General features: G+C 31.5%; 1 protein-coding gene across 1 annotated transcript in view; it reads left to right on the top strand.

Annotated features, from left to right (window-relative positions):
• LOC127284934 (uncharacterized) overlaps positions 1–25,259 on the top strand; it is a 530,987-nt gene that overhangs the window by 80,374 nt on the left and 425,354 nt on the right. The window lies entirely within an intron of this gene.

Here is a 25,259-nt window from a genome sequence, read left to right as displayed (position 1 = left end):
TCGTCGAAAGATCCAGTCGTCGTTTCTTATATAGCGCGCCCACGAGAGTAATTATTTTATAAATATTCCTTCCTCTTCTCCCTTCCCAACCCTCGTTATATGGAAGTGTCTGCTCGGTTGGATTCTTCATTCACTCCACTAATTTGATTTTACTACCCTTAACTTTTTCCTGACCCCCCACACAACTCAAATATCTTATAGTACATTAATTCCAGGTGAGATGTGCCACCCCTATCACACACACATTCTCTTTCGACTTCAACAAGGGGAGAAATTAATGACGAAAATTAACGATTAGGATGTTTAGTTTGTAAATCTAATTAGAAAACTTTTGTATCATTAATCATTTATTATTTATCAAAGTTCTGAAACTAAAATAGAGATTAATTTGACAGAGTCGTTGATATTAATAATAACAATATAAATATTAATAATAATAATAATAATAATAATAATAAACATAATAATAATAAAAATAATAAAGATAATAATGGACAAGATAATTATTTGAAAGCAATATTATAGTCTTTTCATATACAAATGATATTTATAAACGATTCAGTAAAAATTAGGACCACTATATATTTTAAATTCACTTTCACTACACTCTAAATTTAACTCCAGTTTCACTTCTACTTTCACTTTACGTTCATTTCACTTTCACATCACTTTACTTCACTTTCACTACACTTCACTTTAATTAATTTCATTTTCACTTCAATTTCATTACACTCTAAATATAACTCCAGTTTCACTTCTACTTTCAATTTACGTTTAGTTCACTTTACTTTCATTTCTATTTCACGTCATTTTCACATCACTTTACCTCACTTTCTTTTCACGTTATTTTTAATACACTTTCATTTGACTTTACCTCGCTTTCCCTTCACGTTACTTTCAATAACCTTTTATTTCACTATCACTTTATCTTACTTTACATTTACTTCCTTTTCACTTTACCAACACTTTACTTCACTTTCACATCATTTTCACTCGATATTTACTTCACTGTCACAAAATGTTCAATTCACTTTCACTTCACTTTTCCTCGATTTTCACTCAATATTCATTTCAGTTTCTCTTTATTTTCGCTACACTTTTCCTTGATCATCACTACACTTTCACTTCACTTTACTTACGATCAATTTTCACTTAACTTTCACTCTCACTTAATTTTCACTTCTATTTCACTTTTTTAAAATTTACGAAAATAGAGAGAAAGTGAAGTAAAAATCGAGTAAAAGTGAAGTGATTTAAAGTGAAAATCGAGTAAAAATTGACTGATTTAAAGTGAAAATATAAAGAAAGTGAAGTTAAAATCGACTTAAAATGGAGTGAAAGTGAAGTGAAAACGAAATGTCCCTGGCGGATAGGTTCAAGTGTATTTTAAGCGATTTCGCTTAGAAATCGCTTAACTTCGCTTAAATTCGCTTAGAGTGAAAATTTATCAATAAATTGTTTAAAAAATGATGTAAAAGTGAAAAATAAAGATAAATTAGTGTTTTTGTAGATGATTTGTGGAAAAATTGTTATAAATTAAATATTAAATAAAAAGTTATGAATGTTTAAAGTGATGTCGATAAAGTGTCAGTTTAAGTGTGTTTTCTTTTATTAATTTTGAAGAGAAAAATATGTGAAATGTGATAAAAATGATAATTTTTGTCAATAAATTATTACTTTTAATATTAATTGTAGTAATTTTTGCCCTTATTTAGTGTTAAAAAAGCTTATAATTGTTTAATTTTTCATAGTGTATTTTACAATGTGTGATTTTTCTCGGTTTACCGGTTATAATGAACTTGCAGAAAAATTTTTTTTTAGTAAATAATCATTTTTTAAAATTACAAAATTAATTTATTAATTTTTAATAGAAGCTTCTATTGAAAACTAATAAATTAATTTTGTAAATAATGTTAATTAAACAATTATAATCTTTTTTAACACTAAATAAGGGCGAAAATTATTACAATTAATATCATAAGTAATAATAATTTATTGACAAAAATTATCATTTTTATCACATTTCACATATTTCTCTTCAAAATTAATAAAAGAAAACACACTTAAACTGACACTTTATCGACATCACTTTAAACATTAATAACTTTTTATTTAATGTTTAATTTATAACAATTTTTCTACAAATCATCTACAAAAACACTAATTTATCTTTATTTTTCACTTTTATATCATTTTTTTAAAACAATTTATAGATAAATTTTCACTCTAAGCAAAGTTAAGCGATTTCTAAGCGAAATCGCTCAAAATACGCTTAAACCAATACGCCAGGGGTAGGTGAAGTGAACAACGTGTGAATGTGAAGTGAAAATGTAGTGAAACAGTGAAAGTAAAAATCAAGTAAAAATGGAGTCGAAGTGAAGTGAATGTGAAATGAAAAGTGCACAGAAAAAAAGGTGGGTAAAAAGTTGTAAAGATAGAGGATAAAAGTCGTTAGGATACAGGGTAAAGGATAAATTTGTGATGGATAAAAATGTTACTAAAATATTACTAGAAAAATGGAGGTCATATTTGAGTAAACTGTCTAATTTTAATAAAAATATTACTAATTTTACACTTAACTTATTAAATCCACAAATTTTATATAAATAAGTGGAAATATTTTGCCTATAATTATTGTCTATTAATAAAAATATCTTTGATTAATACAACTGACAGTTGACGAAAGTACGTAAATAATCAGAACTGGGAAATTACATCTCAACGTCTGTATTGTTGCACGAAAGCAGAGTTGGGTAGTAACTGAATTTTTTGTGCATATTAGGCTGTGTCAGTTCATCGAGATATTTCGAGTTCAAGATATGACGTCAGAGGCCTGGAGAGACAACAAACAGACGACACAATGTTATTCTTACGGGGAAGAAAATTTGTTTCCACTTTCATCAATTTTATTCATACTTTGAACATGGAATACGCTTGTTGATATTAAAATGTGTGTTGATAATTAATTTTGTTATATATTTGATTCAATTGCATTGATAGATTCTCTGAATTCGTGATAAAATATAAATTTTGAGGTTAGGGGTGTTTGTTTACTAACTTAAAATCTTTTATTGCTGCGGTTATTCCCACTTAAAATATATATTTTATATCTTTTTTAATAACCTGGATACTGTTTAATAATGTTAAAATGTAAAATGTGATTAGTAAACAAAATTTTCTAACCTCAATATTTATATTTTATCACGAATTCAGAGAATCTATCAATGCAAATGAATCAAATATATAACAAAAATAATTATCAACACACATTTTAATTTTATTATATGTCAACAAGCGTTTTCCGTGTTTAAAGTATGAATAAAATTGATGAAAGTGGAAACAAATTTTCTTCCCCGTAATAATAACATTGTGTCGTCTGTTTGTTGTCCCTCCAGACCTCTGACGTCATATCTTGAACTCGAAATATCTCGATGAACTGACACAGCCTAATATGCACAAAAAATTCAGTTACTACCCAACTCTGCTTTCGTGCAACAATACAGACGTTGAGTTGTAATTTCCCAGTTCTGATTATTTACGCACTGTCGTCAGCTGTCAGTTGTATTAGTCAAAGATATTTTTATTAATAGACAATAATTATAGGCAAAATATTTCCACATGCAATTACTTATATATAAAATTTGTGGATTTAATAAGTTAAGTGTAAAAATACTAATATTTTTATTAAAATTAGACAGTTTACTCAAATATGACATCCATTTTTCTAGTAATATTTTAGTAACATTTTTATTCATCACAAATTTATCCTTTACCCTGTATCCTAACGACTTTTATCCTCTATCTTTACAACTTTTTACCCACCTTTTTTTCTGTGTGAAACTGAAGTCAAGTTACAGAATCGCATCCCAAGGTATATAAAAATTATTTGTAATTAATAATAATAATAATAATAATTTCCACCACTGGAAAAGTATAATATGGGAAAAATCCTATACATGACTGGCTGTAAATCACCTTATAAAGTAGCGAGAAAGAGAGAGAGAGAGAGATCGCTGCTCCCAATATACCGCTCTATGTGCAATCTAATAGAAAACTAGTATATGGTGGAATTTCGCGGAAAAAGGATTTTAATGCCTTCCCTTAATACCTTTAAAACTCACTAGCGCTAGGATATCTATAGATGAGATTCAATTCCCGGAAAGAGAGTGTGTTTATGAGGTAGGTGTACATTTACACACATCGATTGAAAACTCACATATACATATATACGTTAAAGTTGAGTCACGTGACCACCAACACTTTCGGAATATATATATATATATATATATATATATATTCGTTTGAACGGGATTCTGAATGAATCTGCAATCAAGAACTTGGCTGGCAGTCAGAGGCAGCAGTATAGCATGCGAATAAAAGAGCAAAATCTATTTAGGATTTAAGCTTTCGAAACTTGTACTCCACATTCGTTATGGAATAAATAAAAGAAGCGTTTTAACTGCAAATTTTCCCCGTAATATTTCCAAAAAGGACACAAAAAAAGAATTTTAAATTGGAAATAATCGAAAAAATATATAAAATTATTTATTCGACGAAGCAAAGTCCCTGTTATACCAAAAGCCTTTTGCTTTTTAAAGAGAAAATCTTAAAAAACTATGTTGCAGACATTTTATTATAAATATATATATATATATATACCTCTTGTGCGAGAGAAAAATTTACCTTCAGTATGATTATCTTTTTTATTTTAATTAGAAAACGTTTCCACCGTACTGTGTGCTCCTTTGACACAAGAAATATATATATATATAATTGGTAGCAGTAGTAATTATTCCTCGAGACTAGAGTGGAAAAGCGGAAATGCTTTCAATTACTTTCGTTAGAGGATCTTTATTTACTCTTGTCAATTTTACCACGAGAGAAAGAGAGAGAGAGAGAGAGAGAGAGAGAGAGAGAGAGAGAGAGGGGGGGGTATGCTCGTACATTTTTTTTCTACAAAGTACCCAACTAGAAAAAACGAAAAATAAAATAAAATGAGAAATATCCTACTACAATGTATATATATATAGAAAGAGAGAGAAAAGTATTTTTTCTCCTCTCTCTGTGTGTTAAGCTTTTGACCATTTTCTTGAATTTTTTATTCAACCTTCATGTATTTTTTTTTTTTTTTTTTTGCTTTTTTACATTCTATTTTAATGTGTACTTCCGTTGGATTTTTTTCAGGTGAGTATCATCTACTGCCAAAAGAAAAAGAAACAAAAAAAAAACCGCATATTCTGATTTCGTTAACCATCATCTCTACGAGAAGGGCATGTTTCATGTGAGTAAAGAAGATTGCTTAAGTATATATATATAAAAAAAAGTAAAAGAAAAAAAAGAAGAAATTTCAAAACCGCACACACATATATACGAAAATTGCTTTGGGATTTAACGCTTTTAGGATTTGTTAAATTGATGCTGCGCTAATCAAGAATTCATTTACCCTCGTAAGTTTGATAAATTGTTTTCAACATTTTCCCCATAGACATAGACAATCTATTCGTATTCGTTATATTAATTTAGAAATAAACTTTTTGATGTATATGTGCTTTACTTATATGTCTAAGAACTCTAAAATAATGATGATGGTGGCTTCAAATGTTTTTATTTAATTATTTAAATATTTTTATTTATGTAGGATTTATCTTCTCTAATATTTTTCTCTTTAAATGTATTATTAATTTTTTATTTATTACTATTATTATTTATTTAAAATACAATTTTTTTATAGACAATTCTGTATAGGATAAAAGTATGTTAAACATAGGGGAAAAATAGATTTACTGTAGGGTCAAAGAAAGTCAAGTTAGCTAAAGGTAGGGTTAAAAGTAGAGGCGAAGTAGTTTTAAGATAGGGTCACTGAAAGATCATAGTAGGTTCAATAAAGTGTCAATAAAAATGGTACAATTAAGAAGTAATGTAAGTTCAACCTAGAATTAAATTATAGGTTTTTGCAGTGTTAAATTAGGTTCAATGTAGTGTCAACGTAGATTCAACCAGGCTCAATATAGTATCAACGTAGATTCAACTAAGTTCAACATAGTGTCAACGTAGGTTCAATGTAGTGCAAAAATAGATTGAAGTAGGTTCAATGGAGAGTCAAAGTAAATTGTTATAAAATCAACGTAGGGTTAAAATAGATTAAACGCGAAGAAAAAGAAGATTTATTTAGTATTAATGCAGGGTTAAATTAAGGTTTAATGTGGAGTTAAAAAATTACAATAGATTAAATGTAGAGTCAAAGTAGATTGAAGTAGGTTTAATGTAGAGTCAACGTAAGTTTAGGTAGGTTTAATGTAGGGCCAAATTAGGTTGAAGTAGATTCCAAGTAGAATTAAAGTAAATTGAAATAGAATCAACGTAGGGTTAAAGTAGATTCAAGGTAAAACTAAAGTAGTTTTATGAAGTGTTAAGGCAGGTTTTAATTAAGGTTTAAATAGGTTTAATGTAGAGTTAAAGTAGGTTACAATAGATTCAATGTAGGGTCAAAGTAGATTGAAGTAGATTCAATATAGTGTCAACGTAGGTCTACGAAGGTTCAATGTAGTTCCAGATTATGGTCAAGTAGGTTCAACGTAGAGTCAACGTAGGTTTAAGTAGGTTCAATGTAGGGCCAAATTAGGTTGAAGGGTGTTCAATGTTGGGTTAAAGTAGATTCAAGGTAAACTAAAGTAGTTTAATGTAGTGTTAAGGCAGGCTTTCATTAAGGTTTAAAAAGGATAAACGTAGAATTAAAGTAGGTTACAAAAGATTCAATGTAGGGTCAAAGTAGATTGAAGTAGGTTTAATATAGTGTCAACATAGGTTTAAGTAGGTTCAATGTAGTTCCACATTAGGTTGAAGTAAGTTCAATGTAGAGTCAACGTAGGTTTAAGTAAGTTTAATTTAGAGTCAACGTAGGTTTAAGTAGGTTCAATGTAGGGCCAAATTAGGTTAATAGGTGTTCAATGTAGGGTTAAAGTAGATTCAAGGTAAACTAAAGTAGTTTAATGTAGTGTTAAGGCAGGCTTTCATTAAGGTTTAAAAAGGATAAACGTAGAGTTAAACTAGGTTACAAAAGATTCAATGTTGTGTCAAAGTAGATTGAAGTAGATTTAATATAGTATCAACGTAGGTTTAAATAGGTTCAATTCAAGTAGGTTCAATGTAGAGTCAAAGTAATTTGAAGTGGGTTCAGTGCAAGGTAGGGTTAAAGCTGATTCAAGGTTGAAGTAGGTTTAATGTAAGATCAAAGTAGATGAAAGTAGAATCAATATGGGGTCAAAATAGGTTGAGGTAGGTTCAATGTAGGTCCAAAGTAGGTTTAACTAGGTACAGTGTAGTGTCAACGTAGGTTCAAGTTAGGGTTTAATACAGATTCAAAAATATTTCATGCGAAGTTCGAACTGAACATAATGTTAACTTGAAATGTTCAATGTAAGATAAAACTAGGTTTAAAGTAGAGCCATAAAAGTCTACAATTTCGTTTGGCCAGATTTTAAAATTAAAATATTAATTGTAATTAAAACTTACTTTAAACTTTTTTCATCTTTTCACTTTTTTTCTACTACTAACTTATCTTTACACTACGTCGAATATATTGACGAAAACATTATTATCGATTAAAACATCATCTATTTATTCTAAAAAGTCACATCATTTTAATCTTCTTTTTAAACTTTCATTTATACTTTATTAAAGAGCATACTTAAAAATATTCCAAAGTGACGAAAACACGAGTTCAGTGCGGCGAGAAAAGTTTTAACATTTAGAGATAGATATATAGAGAACATCAAGAAGTTTGGTGAGAACTAGAATCATGGAGAAGTAGAATTAAATTCATTCTCTCGTCGCATATAGAGGAAATATCAGTGTGTCTAACATTGTGAAATATAATAATTGTAAAGATTTAATTGTAAAAATTTAAGTAATAATTTAAGAAATAATTGTAATGAGAGATAATTAAAAATTTACTATAATTTATAAAATGTGTATACAAAATTAAAATTATGCAAAAAACTAATGTTTGGTCCTACGTGTGTATCGTACAAATAATCCGCATACAATTTTTTTAAAGCATTTTCAGATTTAGGTCAAGTATATATATATATATACTATTTCCATTTCCATCTCATACATCAATTCTTGCCATAGATTTCGACGAGTACTACGCGAGCAAAGCAAAGAGCAAAAACGGCAAACTGTATCTGCCTCGCTTTCTGCCAGACTTGTTTTCTTATATATCTATATGTATAAAACCAAGTGGTTTAGAATTCAGATGGAGAAAAAAAATCATGCATTCCTTTATATATATATATATATATATAGGTTAAATTAGCATCTACCATATTTCCATTTCTATTGATTATTCAAAAGCACAAAAAGTATATCATTTTTCCATAATATGTTTAGTTATATAATAATTATAAAAATACTAATCAAAATAATTTAATTTACAATTTTATCAATTGAAAATGGAACTAATGGAATAAGGATTTATAGAATCATTAAATACGAACAAAGCAAATTCTAGGATAGGGAATTATTATTAATATATTATTAGTGAGAAATAACAGAGATCATAAACAATGTTTGGTTATAGATAGAATACTGAACAAACAATTGATGATTTTTTAAAGGGAAAACAAAGCTTGGGGGGGTTTCTAATTGTTCCAGCAATTAGAGGGGACAATAGTGTTGTATTTTCTCCGAAGAAAATGGGGTTTGCTATATCCAGAATGAAGAGAGGGAGAGAGGAGTAAAAGGCGAGTAGGAAGTTAGCCAGGACTGTCGCTAACTTGGACAAGGGGTCCTCTCTCCTTCTCTGTACTTTACGCATTGTTTCGTGTGGTGGTCATAAATTGTCGCCGAGTTTGCCGTCTGGCTAGGCCTGCACTTCCTTCCTCTCTCTATGAGAGACCCAAACCTCTAGTATCTTTGTCCACCCTTTCCAAAAACTCCACTAGTTTCCAAGAGAGAAAGAGAGAGAGAGAGAGGGACAGAGAATCGTATATGGACCCTCCTCTGATTCTGTTAGTTATATACGCAGACTCCCAAGTTCATCCCTTGTTAGTAGCTTTACTGCTAATCCAATAATTCGAATGAAAAAGTTTACTTTTTTGAAATCTCCCTCAGCAAAAAAAGATTCCAAGGGTAATTATCGAAGTAAAATCAAATAATGTGAGGGAGCGACAATGGATTTTTTTTAGGTTTTGTGGAAAAAAACAAAGCCTAAAATGTAACAAAATGTAATTTGATTCAAGGAAGCTTCAATCCTAATTCAAAATCGACTCCAAAATGATGTTAGGAAGTATAGTCTAAACCTATAAGAATATGGCAATCGTTTTTCATTGATTATAAATATTGCAGAAATTAATATAAAATTCACAAATGATAATTCTATTAGACAAAAATTGGGATGATCCGATTTTGAACCAATGTTGTCTGACAATGGTATTAAAGGCTAATTCCTGTCTGGGTTATTCAAGCTACTCTTCAATCTGAATCCGCACCTTTCCTTGGAACTAACATAAACTTTAATCCAAACCACTTCAAATTTTCAAAATTCTATTTCTAGAATATTTTCCAAATGAAAATCAGCATTATCCAAATTCTATACTATAATCAGTAAAATCTAGTTACTAAAAACCAATTCAAAAATATGCTTCAAGTTATGCTCTGAATGTGAAATAGCCACATGAACGAGAAAGGCACTTTAGTTTCAATTCCCCTGGAGTCCGTGAGAGAGAGAGCCCTCCTCTCATTTTGGTTGAAGAAGAATCATTTTTCTTTTGCCCAGAAAGAGAAAGAGAAAGAGAAGTATCGCGCAGTATTCCAGAAGGCACGTCGCAAAAATCGATAATCTCGTAGAGACATTACCCTCTCATAGGATGTCGATTGGATGAAAAGAAAAAACTTTTTTGAAAATATTGTTGAGCTATTCGTTCAACGTCGATTTTCCTCTGTATGCGAAATGGGATTGCACCTTTTTCTTGAGATATATATACTGGGTGTGCAGACTTTTGGGTTTGGCTTTCGTCCAACATGGATTATATTAGATTCCCTATCTTTTTTTGGGGGTTCCAATCGATGGTTTTCAATATTGTAAGATGATATTTTTATTCTAGTGCACACTGCACTTTCATTTTGTTTTCAATATTGAAACAGGTAGATTTTTTTTTAGAACAAGATTTCCTCATTTTTTGGTGAAAATATAAATTCTTTACAAAACTATGTATAATTAAACTTTTGCAGAAGACAATAAAGTTTGAAGTCTCCTAAAATATAATGCAAATTGTAATGGAAATTGCAGGTCCTTTAGCTATTGTCCGTAAACATGATGATGCTGCTGCTGCTGCTGTGGAATCCAACAATCTACAAAGTGAATACAATCCAATAATCCATAACTTAGTTTTGAGGAATCAGTGGAATGTGCACGATTGAAATTTCCACGGAGATGCAAACTAAGGTGTGTCTGTGTGTTGAGAAGAAGTTTCCAAATAGGAAGGCGAAGCTTAGATTATTACGCCTGGCGCAGTTCCACACCAAAACGGGGTTCGGATTTCTGACGTTATTGTTAAGTATCTCTCTCTCTCTCTCTCTCTCTCTCTCTCTCTGGATACACAAAGATAATGTCGGGTCGGCTCTGAGAGTATCCTAAATGCCAGCAATGGTCGACGCCATCTCGAGGTTTCTTCGACACTTCCGCTTCTATCATCCTATCCGACTTTCGTCCTTCCGTTATCCCAAGACGACGACGACCAATTGAAACTTCCCTGGGATTATCTGGTGCTTCAAGACTTTCCCATACTCCAACTTCTCTTTCTTTCTTATCAGTTGAGTCTTAGAACTCAACAAATTTTGATATAAACCACTTTCATGTAATTTGTATCCAAATGTGACTTAAGAATTATGAAAGTTGAAATAATAATCTACGAATTCTGAATTTTCCGTCTTCATATTTTTAAACCATTACTTTTTATAAATACACTCATTTTTAATGTTCAAACACGAAATGTAAAAAAATTGATCAGAAACTCACGAACTACGTAAAAAAACAGATTTCTAACATGGTCGCGAATAAACTAAAATTGTATATTACTAAAATTGAAATTTAACTGTGGAAATAAGGTCCAATTTTATTACAATAAGCTTCCTAATTTGCTAATTATTATCAAAGGTACTTGAAAGTTAAATTAAACTTGAGGAATTAACGAAGATTTAAAAAAATAGTGGGTGGGATGGACCCAAAGTATTCTCTGTGATCGAAAAAATAGTTCTCGAAGGGTTTGAAGTAAAAAAAAACGAGAAAATGATTCTAATAGTACCGGGACATCAACAGGATCTGGTGTACAAAACACAGTAGTTACGATATGTGAATCCTTGGCGAAATGAAAACCGTACAGAAAATGAGATAATTGACAATAATAGATAAATATTAATAAAAAAATGTATGACAATAAAAATTTTGAGGTGTAAAATACAAAATAACGGTTAGATTATTAATCATAAATAGAAAACAAAACTCTTTTTCTAATTGTCTAATTTTCTCACAAAATTAATCTGTACATATTGTACAGGAAATCCATTTCTATTTATTTTGCCCAATTTTTTTTTAAATAAATTTTATTCATCATTAATATAAAACAAACCTTTTTTTCTCTACTACTAATGGAGTACTTACAATTTTCTCACGTGATGTATGTCGTCTGCTGCCTTGGTAACTTGGTTCCCTCTAGTGGTCGGTCGAAATCTCCAATTCCAAGCTGAAAAAATAAAAAAAAAATTACAAGTAATTATTTATTTTTCAATATTTATTTAATTTTTCCTTGGGTTAAATTGTATTTTTCATTTTTTTAAATAAACTAAAAAATTAGTAGTTTTGAATTCCTTTGAAGGGGGCTTTTGTATATTAGTTTGCAACTGTTTTGAAATGGATCTTTATGAAAAAGAATAGGAGTATATTGAAAGTGAGGAAACTGAAAAAGAATGTCTCGAAATGGAGCGCAAAATGTCTTTACGAGCCATCGTTGGTTTCTCTCTTTAGATAAGGGTAGTCTAACCATGCTTTAAAATGACGTTATGGCGGAACGGTTACTTCTATATCTATTTCTCATAACATTGTTTATCATCCTTAGGAGCGTTTCGTAAATGCATCACGAACCGTCTTATATACAATCCCCGGGGAGTAACTGAAGACAAAAGATGAAGAAAATTATTGTTCCTTCATTCCCGTATATATGTCAATAACAAGATTTTACTTGTATCTCTATAAGAGAGTTTAGTCCGATACTCACAATCCCACACAAATAAAATATTTTGAATAAATATAATTTTCAAAAATTTGCTTTTCCTTTTGTTAATGGTGAAAAAAGTTAAGAAAATAAGTTTTTTGGATAAAAAGTATTTATCCTACCACCTTCGATGGTATATTGATCACCAACATGAATTCTTTTTTCTTGCATTCTTTCTCTTATTTTCTCCCGTCCCATGAAGATTCCAAGTTTAAGAGACACATTTACTTCACTGGAAAGACTTACGAAGTGCGGTTAACCAGCTCTTGGTTTTAATCTGGCCGAACTCTCAATTGATCGGTTGACTGCGGGAAGCTTCAACTGCGCGCCTCGCAAATGTTCTTCACTGAACTGAATTGCCTGTATTGAACTCCTTTGGGACTTGAAATCCGCTTCCACAAGAATCCACCCGAGAGTTCAGCAAAGTAGATCAATTAGGTACCTGAGCATGGTATTCTGTAGTTAAAATACTTTTACTTAGAGAGATGTACTTTGAGGTATAGAACTCTTTCAGAAATACTAACGAGAGAATATATCTATCCTTCAAAGAAATTAATTTTAATTACTTTTTAAAAATTAAATCTTACGATTAATTTAACCAGATTATCCAAGAATTTTTTTTTGTATTACGAATTGATAATAATGTTCATTTAAAGTATGTCCCAGTTGAGAAATTTTGACTGAAATGTTATATATACCATACCGGATCAATAATCGAGCCACACGATTGAATTGAAATAGATGCATCGAATCGGAGAACCGGGACGAGAATCGAAGCAGCATGATGTTCACTAATGTACGCTTTAATTAGGTTAGACTTAGAAGGGTGGTCTCGATGGACAGACTCGTAGGTGGAAAGCAAACTGTGTTTCCTCCCCCATCCCTTACCCCCTATTCATTATAGAGGATATTAATAATGAGATATCGTCGTAGTTGTCGATCCGTTGTGAAAATCGAATTTGATCGACCGGCCAAATATATACATCAGCTTTCACAAAATTGATCATCTATATATATAGATTATTTATTACTTCATTTACTAAACTATATTTCTCTTCCTTATTGAACTTTCTACGCAAAATAGTAGAGTAATTAAAACTTCATGTATACTAAATTGGAGAATGGTTTCTGCAAAATAGATGAACTTTGGCTTTAGCTTTAATCCAACTTCGCTCCCTCTCTCCCTCTAAAAGCTGTCGATTCCAGTAGAATTTCTGGTTCCTGTTGGGAAAAGGCTCTTTATACGAGCCTATACAGGAATGAATATTTAAATATCAAATCACGTGATTTTCTACCCTCTGTTTTCCTTAACCCAACAATCACCTGCAGTCACGCACACTGATTTGACCTTTGTGCACTTGTAAAATATTCAGGGTAAACTTGATTCCCCTTTTTTATTCTCCTTGACGTCAAATCAATATTGAAGTTCAATTTTTTTTTCATTTGAAGAAAATCTTGCAAAGCCATGTCACGAGGCTATTTTTTTGTCTCATTTTCTCCCTAACCAACACATGTGGGGAACACTTATCATAATACCTCTCCCTCTTGTCAGAATGCAATCCATCGTGTCGAGAGATATTATAATATAATGTCATTCAAGTGAGCATTATGTCCTGCTATAAATCTCCCTTTCAATGGCGTGGGTTGAAATCGCGGATGTTCCTCGTCACCTTGGACGCACGCGACTGCTCCCATTAGATTAAACGATCTTGTTAGACAATAAATCGTTACGTTTTATTGCCATCAATTTGCAAAAATGATTTTTTTTATTCATCATTAATATAAAAAACACCTTTTTTAACTACTTACAATTTCGACACTGTCTGCTGCCTTGGTAACTTAAATCCCTCTAGTGGTTGGTGGCGAAACTACTTCCTGAAAAAATTTTTAAAAAAAACTAATACAAAATTTAAAAATTCTTTTACGGAGAAAATTTATTTCTAAATTAAGATTCTGTTCAGTTAACGAAACCAAAAAAAAAGGGAAAAGATTAAATATGCTGATTGAATAGAAGTAATTTTACATTTTTAATGTGAAGAATAATTTTTTATTTACCAAGTCTCATCTAGTAAAAGTGGCGCATTTCTATCGAAAGGTGCGAGAAACTTTACAGAATCCATACTGAATGAAACTTCCGTTCACTGCTGCCAACTTCACTTTATTCTAATTCAAATATATATAGTCTGAATTTTCCTTTCAGTAGACTTTATAACGAACAAGTCCGTTTGTTCTTTTTTGTTCTATTTTCTTTTCTTACTTTTTGATTCCTATATAAAGATAAAAGAAACCATGTTCTTTGAAGTTTCCTTGAAAATCATAATTTCGCAATTAAGAGAAATTTTTTTAATTTATCCCATTCTCGAAAGCAAAAAAAGCAAACGGTCAGTTGAGGGTCCAATTTTTTTTATATGAATGTAACACCCTCATTTTTATGATATGGTTATTCTTGATATGATACACTTTTTTTCATCCCGTTCCATATTCCTCTAAGGACAAAATGTCATTGATGTGATGGCTCGTTTTATGTGTAGAAAAATAGCGATTCCCAAAGGAATTGAACGTGTCACCTACATTGCGGAAAATAGTAGGAGTTGTAGGAAAAAGCCATTCTAACAATAAATAGGAATATGTATGTATCCTCTTGAATAGAGGACCCTTCAACTTCCATTTTCGCGAAAAGTAGCATTGACAATAAGACCTAAAGAATTTCAAATCAAATGTGTCCTTTGGGATCGAGTCACAAGACCCTTCTTTTTGCTCGTTTGTTTTGTAATTTACAAACTACTTGCGAAAAAATGCGCTATATACACTAGTCCCTTGATGTCAATTCTAACTTGTAAAAAAGGGGGATGTTTTCTTAAATTTATTCCTTAGCTAAACTTTCATGATTTATATAAATAACCCTTTTATCTCTCTGTTAATTTATCTGTTAAAATTTCCTCTATGTTTTAATTATGAAATTTTTGTTGATATACACAAATTTGAAATTCAATCATTTGTACAATCGTTCTTCTATTGTTATCAAATTATTATACGTTTCACGTGTTATTATTACAACAATTAATTGTAATTTTCAAAAAGCAGCGTTTTGCATTCGCCAATAAATAAACACGCGCGGGGATAATTGCTAAACCAAATCAATTATACTAAAATTCATTGTATTGTTTCTAATAATAGAATGTAAATTATAGTTACGATTGTTATTTGAATGGTATATATAAAAAACTAATTTGTGTTATATACAATTATATTGACTGATTGAATTTGATTGTTATGTATTCCAAACAGAGAATAATTTGGAGCATTTGTTAAAGGTTTTAGGTATAATTGGTGAAAGTAAGAATTGAAGTGTGGGTTGCTTCTTTGAATCTAATTTCTATTTATTTTACTTCACTTTTTTAATAAATTTTATTCATCTTTAATATAAAACAAACCTTTTTTTCTTTACTACTAATGGAATACTTACAATTTCGTCACGTGATGTATGTCATCTGCTACCTTGGTAACTTGGTTCCCTCTAGTGGTCGGTAGTGAAACTTTCAATCCCAAACTGTACTGCTTCCTGAAAAAATGAAAAAAAACTCCAATAACTAATTAAATAAAATTTAGATTCTATCAGTTTTTGACTAAAAAAAATTATTTTACTTTAGTTTTTAAATTCGTTAAGGAATAAAATTTTTAAAAATTGAAAAAATTCATTAAAATTGCAAAATCGTTTAAATTCATCAGAAATTGTAAATAAAGAATAAAAAAAGCTTTTAGGGCTGTTCGAAAACCTTCGGCTTGCCAGACTGATCTGATTATGTTAATGGACGACAAACTCCCGATTGATAATTGCATCGAGTTGCTACAGTGCAGGCTCAAACCTCCACGCCATTTTCCCCAGAGTGATTATCTATGCTAAACGCTCTCTCTCTCTCTCTCTCTCTCTCTCTCTCTCTCTCTCTCTCTCTCTCTCTCTCTCTCTCTCTTGTTAATTCCTCCCCCTGATTTGCAAACGTTATCTCCATTCAAAAATCTAGAGTAAAAAAAAGAACCTTTAGACAAAACAAAAAAAAAATTATTGTAAAATTCCAATTGCATGTGAAACAGAGTGCAACTGACATTTGTTTTCAAATTAGAAAACATCCATCAGAACTTTACACATAGATATGTCCCTCAATTAAAAACGAAATACGAGAAATATTTTTTTTTCCCTATATAGTGTGAGTTAAATACGAATTTATTTTCACTGATCACGACGTAGCTTGACGCGCTATCAATGTAGTGTTTTTTTTTTAGGTAAACAATACTTTTTTTTGTACATTCCTCTCTGTCTCTCGTCGCCTATACCTCTCTCGTTGAAGTATTTTCGTGAACGCAAAACCCAAAGCAATCACCGATGGTAATGTTTGCGCAGTTAGGTTTGGCCTCCCATGAATCACCATAGATTCACAACACTCTCTCTCTCTCTCTCTAGCCTTTCGTTTTCGCCTCTCTGGCCTCTGTTTCCGTTGAATATCCTATTGTAATTGTCTGTTTAGCCAAATCAATCTCACCACTATACTCTCGAAATAACGAAGGGGGGGGGGGCGGTATAATTAAAAGTTAATGTTTACAAAACGAAAACAGGTTAATCCACATCAATGATGACAAAATAAATTTAATTACAAAAATTTGACAGATCGTCGTCTGAAAAATTATTATTGTGCTCTGGCGATTTGGCGGAAAAGTATTTTACGAATTAAATAAGAAATTGCGCTCTCTAGAACGTCGCCAAGTCTTGTTGATGCTGTACCAAAGAAGGAGTTTCTCTTTAATTGGAAATCCCCGACAACAATGGGGCGTCGCGACGACACTCTGGAAAATAGTGTATTTTACCGGGCCAAGAGATGAGTCTTGAGGAGAGAGAGAGAGAGAGAGGAAAAGAGGAAGAGGACTATTGAGATTCAATCCGGACTCAATCAGAGTCTGAGTGTGCTGGATTAGTGGGTAAATTCTTGAACGATTTTTTTTTGGTGCACTTTTTCATCTGTCTCGAGTCTGTCGCCTTTTTCGTGAGCGATCTTTAATCCCAGTATTGAAAAAAGGGGAACGGAGTGAAAATAGTATATATATATATATAGGGTATCAATAGGATGGTACGTGGCGACGATCCATCAGGGATCCGATTCGATCCCAAGGAGAAAGAGTTGCCTGTCGCGTCTTCCTTAGAAACACGAAGGCACGTCCAATTATCGACTGTCAAGCAGAAGGCAGGAGTAATGGTGCGAAAACTGTCAGAAAGTTTAGTTTTCCCTGTGCCCACATAAACACAACTGTAATTCGTTCTATTTGTTTCTCGTGAGGTAAGTGTAGTCTTGTTTTTTGACGAAACTAGATGTTATTTTACTTTTACTTTCACTTCACTTCACTTCACTTCACTTCACTTCACTTCACTTCACTTCACTTCACTTTCATTACTTGCTTACTTACATTCTATTCATTTTATTTTCACGTCACTTTCACATCACTTTAAGTTCACTTCACACTCACTTCATTTTACTTTCACATTACTTTGAGTTTACTTCACTGTCACTTCATTTTACTTTCATATTACTTTAACTTCACTTCACTCTCACTTCATTATACTTTCACTTCACTTTTATTTTATTACACATAACATTCTTTTTACCAAGGTAGCAGACGATAGTATTGTAACTAGTCCATTGGTAATTAAAAAAGGTTTGATTAATATTAATGGTGAATAATTTTTATGGATATCATTTATTAAAAAATTAATTAAAAAATTACTTTTAGAGTACTTTTACTTTATTTTCTTTATTTTTACTTTTCTTTCAATTTATTGCACATCACATTCTCTTCATTTTATTTTCACGTCACTTTCACATCACTTTAAGTTCACTTCACTCTCACTTCATTTTACTTTCATATTACTTTAAGTTCACTTCACTCTCACTTCATTTTACTTTCACATTTCTTTAAGTTCACTTCACTCTCACTTCATTTTACTTTCACATTACTTTAAGTTCATTTCACTCTCACTTTATTTTACTTTCATATTACTTTAACTTCACTTCACTCTCACTTCATTATACTTTCACTTCACTTTTATTTTATTACACATAACATTCTTTTTACCAAGGCAGCAGACGATAGTATTGTAACTAGTCCATTGGTAATTAAAAAAGGTTTGATTAATATTAATGGTGAATAATTTTTATGGATATCATTTATTAAAAAATTAATTAAAAAATTACTTTTAGATTACTTTTACTTTATTTTCTTTATTTTTACTTTTCTTTCAATTTATTGCACATCAAATTCTCTTCATTTTATTTTCACGTCACTTTCACATCACTTTAAGTTCATTTTACTTCACTTTTACTTCGTTTCACTATTAATTTACTTCATTTCACTCACTCTTATGTTATTTTCAATTTATTTCACTTCACATCACTTATCCTTACTTTCACTTCACTTTACCCCACTTTCAGTTCACTTTACTTTCGCTTTGTGAAAAAAATTAAACTGAAATGAAGTGAAAGTGTAGTAAAGTGAAATTAAAGTGACACGAAGGTGAAGTGAAAGTGATGTGAAAAATGAAGTGAAGTGAAAATGATGTGAAAAATGAAGTGAAGGGATTTTTAAGATGAGATAGATGAGAATTGAAAACGTCAAGACTATAATTTTTTCCAGATCTAAATTTTCACATTTTCTTTGACTCTTGTTTTTAAAGTATCCTAAATTTGAAAACTATGTTTATCCTTTCTCCTTCATTTGAAGGTTATGTTTCCTTATAGACCTCTGTGATTTATAAGCTAAATTTTGAGGTTATTTTCACCTCTTAATCTATCAAATCTTTGAACCTAAATTTTTTTGTTATGTTCCTCTCTTGACCTCTATAAATAAGAAATTTAACATTGAATTTTAAGATTATGTTCGAAAAAAACTTTCTGAATCAACGATAAATTTTTATTTTAAATTCCAATTTACAGACAGTTTCACTAAGATAACTTTCTTTAAATGTCATTAAAAATCTAAATTAAATGGAAAAAGGTTTTTTTTTATTGCCTTTGTAAGCGTTATATTTCAGTCTTAAATCATCGATAAAATATGAAGGATAATTAGAGAGATGCGATGGTGGGATTAATAAGACACAATTCTTAAGGGGTAGGGGGGATGCGGTAAAGGGACCATTTTTAAAAAGACTAATGATGTTACAGATTGACTCGGATTTCGTCTTTCCTCTATATATATATATATAATCGACCTTTTGATTAATGCTCAAGAAATTTCTTTCCACATCTTAGATTTTCCGCAGCTGACTCCTGGATTGAGCACACACACATACTTGACTTTACCGTCCGTTCCTTCTCTCTCTTTCTCTCTCTCTCTTTTCTCACTTCCTTCATATAGCAAGAAAGTATCGCGATACATCAACGTAAGAAAATTTATAGCTTCAATTATTCTTCAGAACGTATGTGCTGTTGTTTGGGTGGTTTAAAACAAAAAAAAAAAAAAACAAAAAACAAAAAATAATCGTCAAAGAGAAAAAAAGAGGTTAATAGTCGCTAAAGGGCGACCCCTCTCTCTCTCTTGTAGACAGCTGCTTGTAATTGAGACATCAGTGTCAATATAAAAAAAAATTTATATATGTTAAATCATCCTTCTAACAAATGAAAAGCATCCAAATCTAAATTAAATTTCTAGAAGGAAAATTTTCAATTTTGTCTTATAGGTATAAATAATTTTCAGCTACTAAAGAATTATTACTATTAATTTAGTAGAAAAGTTAAAGAAAAATTAAAAAAAAAAAATACATAAATTAAATTTTTTTAAAAATTTCTATAATTAGAGAAAAAAAATCGGAAAAATTTAATTTTTACCAGTTCAAAGTTAATTAACTGAGAGACGTAAATATACGTCTTTTGAAGAAATAGCTGTGTGAAGAGAGAAACCTTCGACTTCTCTTATTTATTAAGATGTTTAGGCCTTTACCCAAGTGGAGTGAGTAATTTTCCAGGCCTAGAGAGTTTTCGGTATTAATTAGCCGGCAAGTTTACCAGTGGGTCCATTTCCTAAACCCTTGTTCAAAAGCTTCTCACAAAATCCTTAATACACTCCCTCGAGTTTCTAATATTCATTAACAAGCCCAAAGTATATATATATATACTCCAACAAAATTTTTTATACCTAAAAGCGTGCTCTTTTAATCAAAAAATTTTGTAATGGAAAAGAATTTTTTAAAAAAAATTTTTACAAAAAAAAATAGATTTTACTTTATAAAAAGTAAGAAAAAAAATCGATAATAAATGGAGCAAAATAGGTTCAATACAGAATCAATGTAGGTTTAATGTGGATTAATGTAGATCTATTATAACTGTACTTTAGCCATGAGTTGGATATGTGAAAGCCATGCTTCGGCCAGGTTAGAACCAGAATATAGCCACGATGTAACCGCGTTATATGTAAATATAATATACCAACATAATAGCCACTATATGGCCACAATAATGCCAGGATATGCCAGGGTATAACCATGTCACAGCCACGATGTAGCCACGTCATAGCCAAGATACAGCTTCGTAATAGCCATGAGAGAGCCATGATGAAGCCAGGATATAACTATGTTATACTCAAGATATAGCCACGATAAAGCCAGAATTTAGTTTAGCCCCGGTGTAGCCACGTCATAGCCAAGATATAGCTTCGTAGTAGCCATGATAGAGCCATGATAAAGCCAGGATATAACCATGTTTAGCCCTGATTTAGCCACGTCATCGCCAAGATATAGCTTCGAAGTAGCCATCATAATGCCAGGATATAACCATGTCATAGCCAAGATATAGCCACGATAAAGCCATGGTATAACCATGTTACAGCCCCGATGTAGCCACGTCATAGCCAAGTTACAGCTTTGTAAAAGCCATTACAGAGCCACGATAAAGCCATGATATTACCATATTATAGCCACATTTTAGCCCTGTCATAGCCATGCCTGAGTAACACAATTATTTTCTTTTCTCCCTAATTATTTTTTTTATTGTAAAATGGAACTTTAAAATATTATTTCTAACACTATATATATTTAAAGTAAAAATTTACTTTTTAAAAAGAAATTTTTTAACCTCAAAAGATAAAATTAATTAAAATTAAACAAAAAAGAAAAAAAATTTCCAAATGAGTAACTTACAGTATAAAATGAAGTCAAATGAGAATTGTGAGCGCGCTTTTAAAATGCAGAGTCGCTTTTCCGAAATAATCTACTGTAGAGATGTAACGCTTGATATAAAAACAAAAGGGTTTCTTTTTCTTTTTTTTCTTTTTTGCATCAGCCGTGGCCCCCTTCGCAACGCACAGACTTTGATGAACACAGAGATAAAAAAGAAAGTCCGATAAAAAAGGGGGATGTTGTATATAGTTTGAGAAGAGTGCGGAGTAAATGTAATCGGCTTAAAGTGTCTGACACGCAGACTGTGCACTGTAGAATTCCCTCTTTCTCAAATATATATATATATATACGTGTGTATGCCTTCTTGCACGCATTCACAAAGCATCTTGTTGTATATACGGAAAAGAGAAGGGTGATGGAGGTGGGTGGGTTAACTTGGCTGGAAACGCAAGCCAGAAATGTAATCAAGCGACCAAATGAGATAAGTGAGTTTCCTGTCGAAACCCTCAAGGAAACCACAAAAGGGAATCTTCACCAAGTTACATCATTTTCTACGTTTGAATCTAATAGCTCGCTTGTCTTACTAACTTTTTAACTGATAAGTCGTAAAACACTGTTAGTTTAACCACTTTTTCTTTCTTGTTTCTTTTTTTTTATTTTCTAAATCCTATTTAGTAACAAAGTCCTGAATTCTCAATGGAAAAATAGGAAAAAAAACGTATTTTACACAATTTTATTATTGTATTTTATTATTTTTCTTGTCAGTAGGAGAAACAATCGAAAATCGATGTTAATTGGGTCAAAATAGATTCAATACAGGATCAAATGTAGGTTTAATGATACAGAAGATTAAACTGTACTTTAGCCATGACTTGAATGCACTAAAGCCACGCTACAGCCACGTCAGAGCCACCTTATAACCAAGATACAGCCATGACGTAGCCATTATGTAGCCTTGATATAGCCATGATACAGCCAAATTTTTACCACGTCACAGCCACTTTATAACCACGATATAGCCATATTTCAGCCGCGTCATAGCCACCTTATAACCACAATATAGCCATGATATAGCCACGATATTGCCACAATTTAGATATGATATCGCCATATTTTAGCCACGTCATTGCCACCATATAACCACGATATAGCCATGATATCGCAAAAATGTAGCTATAATGTAGCCATGATATAGCCATGATATAGCCATATTTTAGCCACGTTATAGCCATCTTATAATCACGATATAGCCAAGATGTAACCATGATATAACCACAATGTAGCCATAATTTAGCCATGATATAGACACGATATTGCCACAATGTAGCCATAATTTAGTCATAATTTACCCATGATATAGCCATATTTTAGCCACGTCATAGCCATCTTATAATCACCATATAGCCAAGATGTAGCCATGATATTGCCATAATGTAGCCATAATTTAGTTATAATTTAGTCATGATATAGCCATATTTTAGCCACGTCATAGCCACCTTATAACCTCGATACAGCCATGATGTAGCCATAAAATAGCCATAATTTAGTGATGATATAACCTTGTTTTAGCCACATAATAGCCATAATTTTGCCACGTATTGCCGCAATGTAGCCATAATTTAGCCATGATATAGCCATGATATAGCCATGATATAGCCATGATGTATCCATAAAAGAGCCATAATTTAGCCATGATATAGCCATAATATAAACCTTGTTTTAGCCACATAATAGCCATAATTTTGCCACATATTGCCGCGATCTAGCCATAATATAGCCACGTTATAACCATAACGTCGCCAATCTTTAGCCACGTTATAATTACTATTGATAAACAATATGATATTGTTTACAGCTATAATATGATATAAATAACACACTAAAATTTATTAACTAAACTTGTTCATAATTTCCAATAAATTATCTGCATTTCAACTATTGAATAAAAATAATAATTAGTTGCAGATTTCTATTACCGACATTTACCATTTAATTTTCATTGCCAACAATTATCGACTGTCGATAAAAAAAAAATTTATTTTTGTTTGATAAAAATAGCTTAAAATCCATAGTAGATTTTTCTAAAATTATTATTTCACCTACTATTTTATAGTATAAATTTTAACACACACTTTAAATTATAAAAATAATTTCATATACCTATTTGCAAAAAATTACCTAAATTCCAAATGAATAATCCAAATCACACTAATATTAATTAAACACACACACATATATACAAACTAATAATATTGAACTAAGAACCAATCTAAATTTCGAGGAAGGAATTTGTATTTTAGTTTGAAGATGAAAAGCTAGTCGCAAACATTCAATATGGGAATCGGGCGTACATGTTGAAACTTGAAACATTGACACTTGTAAAAGAGATGATTGGAAATGAGGACATTCTGAGGGGGGGGGAGGTGGTGGTGAGTTTGCCGGTGAACGAGACGTGTGGAGGGTGACGTGGTTATTAGCAAACCTCAATATCCTCGACTCGGTTTTGGCAGTGGATCTCTGGGGTCTAAGTTGCCTCAGGGTTGTTTCGCCTAGTTTGACGTGATTTCTCTCCCGGATATGAAGTACTGACCGTCTGATGAATTTGCCTCTGGCTCAGAAATTTGGCAGGCATTTTCAATTGAGAAACTGTGAGCGTGCTTTGATTTAAAAAGTATTTTTATTTTAATTATTTTTTATGTAATTCATATATATATATATGGGTGATTCTCCAAGTAGGGTACAATTTTTTTTAAGAAATATGTTGTTGTAATGAAATCAATGTGAATAATTAATTTTTGTGTTTAGAAACAATAACCACTTACACTCTATTTTCAGTCGATTTTCACTTCACTTTCACTTCAGATTCATTTCACTTTCACTTCACTTTCACTTCACTTTCACTTCACTTTCACTTCACTTTCACTTCACTTTCACTTCACTTTCACTTCACTTCACTTTCAATTCACTTTCACTACAGTTTTATTCACTTAGTGAAAGTGAAGTGAAAGTGAAAGTGAAGTGAAAGTGAAGTGAAGTGAAGTGAAAGTGAAGTGAAAGTGAAGTGAAAGTGAAGTGAAAGTGAAGTGAAAGTGAAGTGAAAGTGAAGTGAAAGTGAAGTGAAAGTGAAAGTAAAATGAATCTAAAGTGAAAGTGAAGTGAAAATGATGTGAAGGTGATTTGAAAATAAATGTATTTAAATCAAAATACTTATTCAATCCATCTTTTCCAAAAATGATTAAATAATACTAAAATGTGTAAATTTTCAAGCACACACCATAAATGCCTGCCATGATAATTTAAACAAGCTATGAATAATCTTACATCTCCACCTGTTGTTTCACGTTGAAGCATCGCATATTTCCTTCAGTGAATTTTGCACCACAAGTGCGGTGTCTCCTCGTCTTTACTAAAGCCTCTTACTAGTGACGACGTGTACTAACCCTATCGCTTACTCATGCAACATCCCTTACATCGCTTGCTACACAGCGTGCAATGATCCTGTCTCACCGACTAGAGGACTCCAGTTGTCTGAGGTTGTATCAATAATGAAGTCGAGGGTAACCTGCCTCTCACCGCAAAGCCGGTTCCCACACTCAGCGGGAAGGAGGGGGGGGGGGGGGTGAATAGGGCAATGGATCGGTCCATGTCCTGGGATTTGTGGATTAGATTGATCACCTTTTCACCATAGTTACAATATTACGTCCCTTCATCTAATCTTACTAAGAAAACACATACACCTATATATGTATACATATATAATAAAGACAATATCGGTTGAGATTAAACATCCGCATCCATTATGAGATTAAATATTGAATTATAGTAGAAAAACT

This window comes from Leptopilina boulardi, unplaced genomic scaffold (assembly GCF_019393585.1).
Source record: "Leptopilina boulardi isolate dan_hultmark-lab unplaced genomic scaffold, ZJU_Lbou_2.1 LbouV2_327, whole genome shotgun sequence".
Classification (NCBI taxonomy): domain Eukaryota; kingdom Metazoa; phylum Arthropoda; class Insecta; order Hymenoptera; family Figitidae; genus Leptopilina; species Leptopilina boulardi.
Note: the sequence above shows the minus strand (reverse complement) of the source record. Positions and strands in the feature narration are given on the sequence as shown.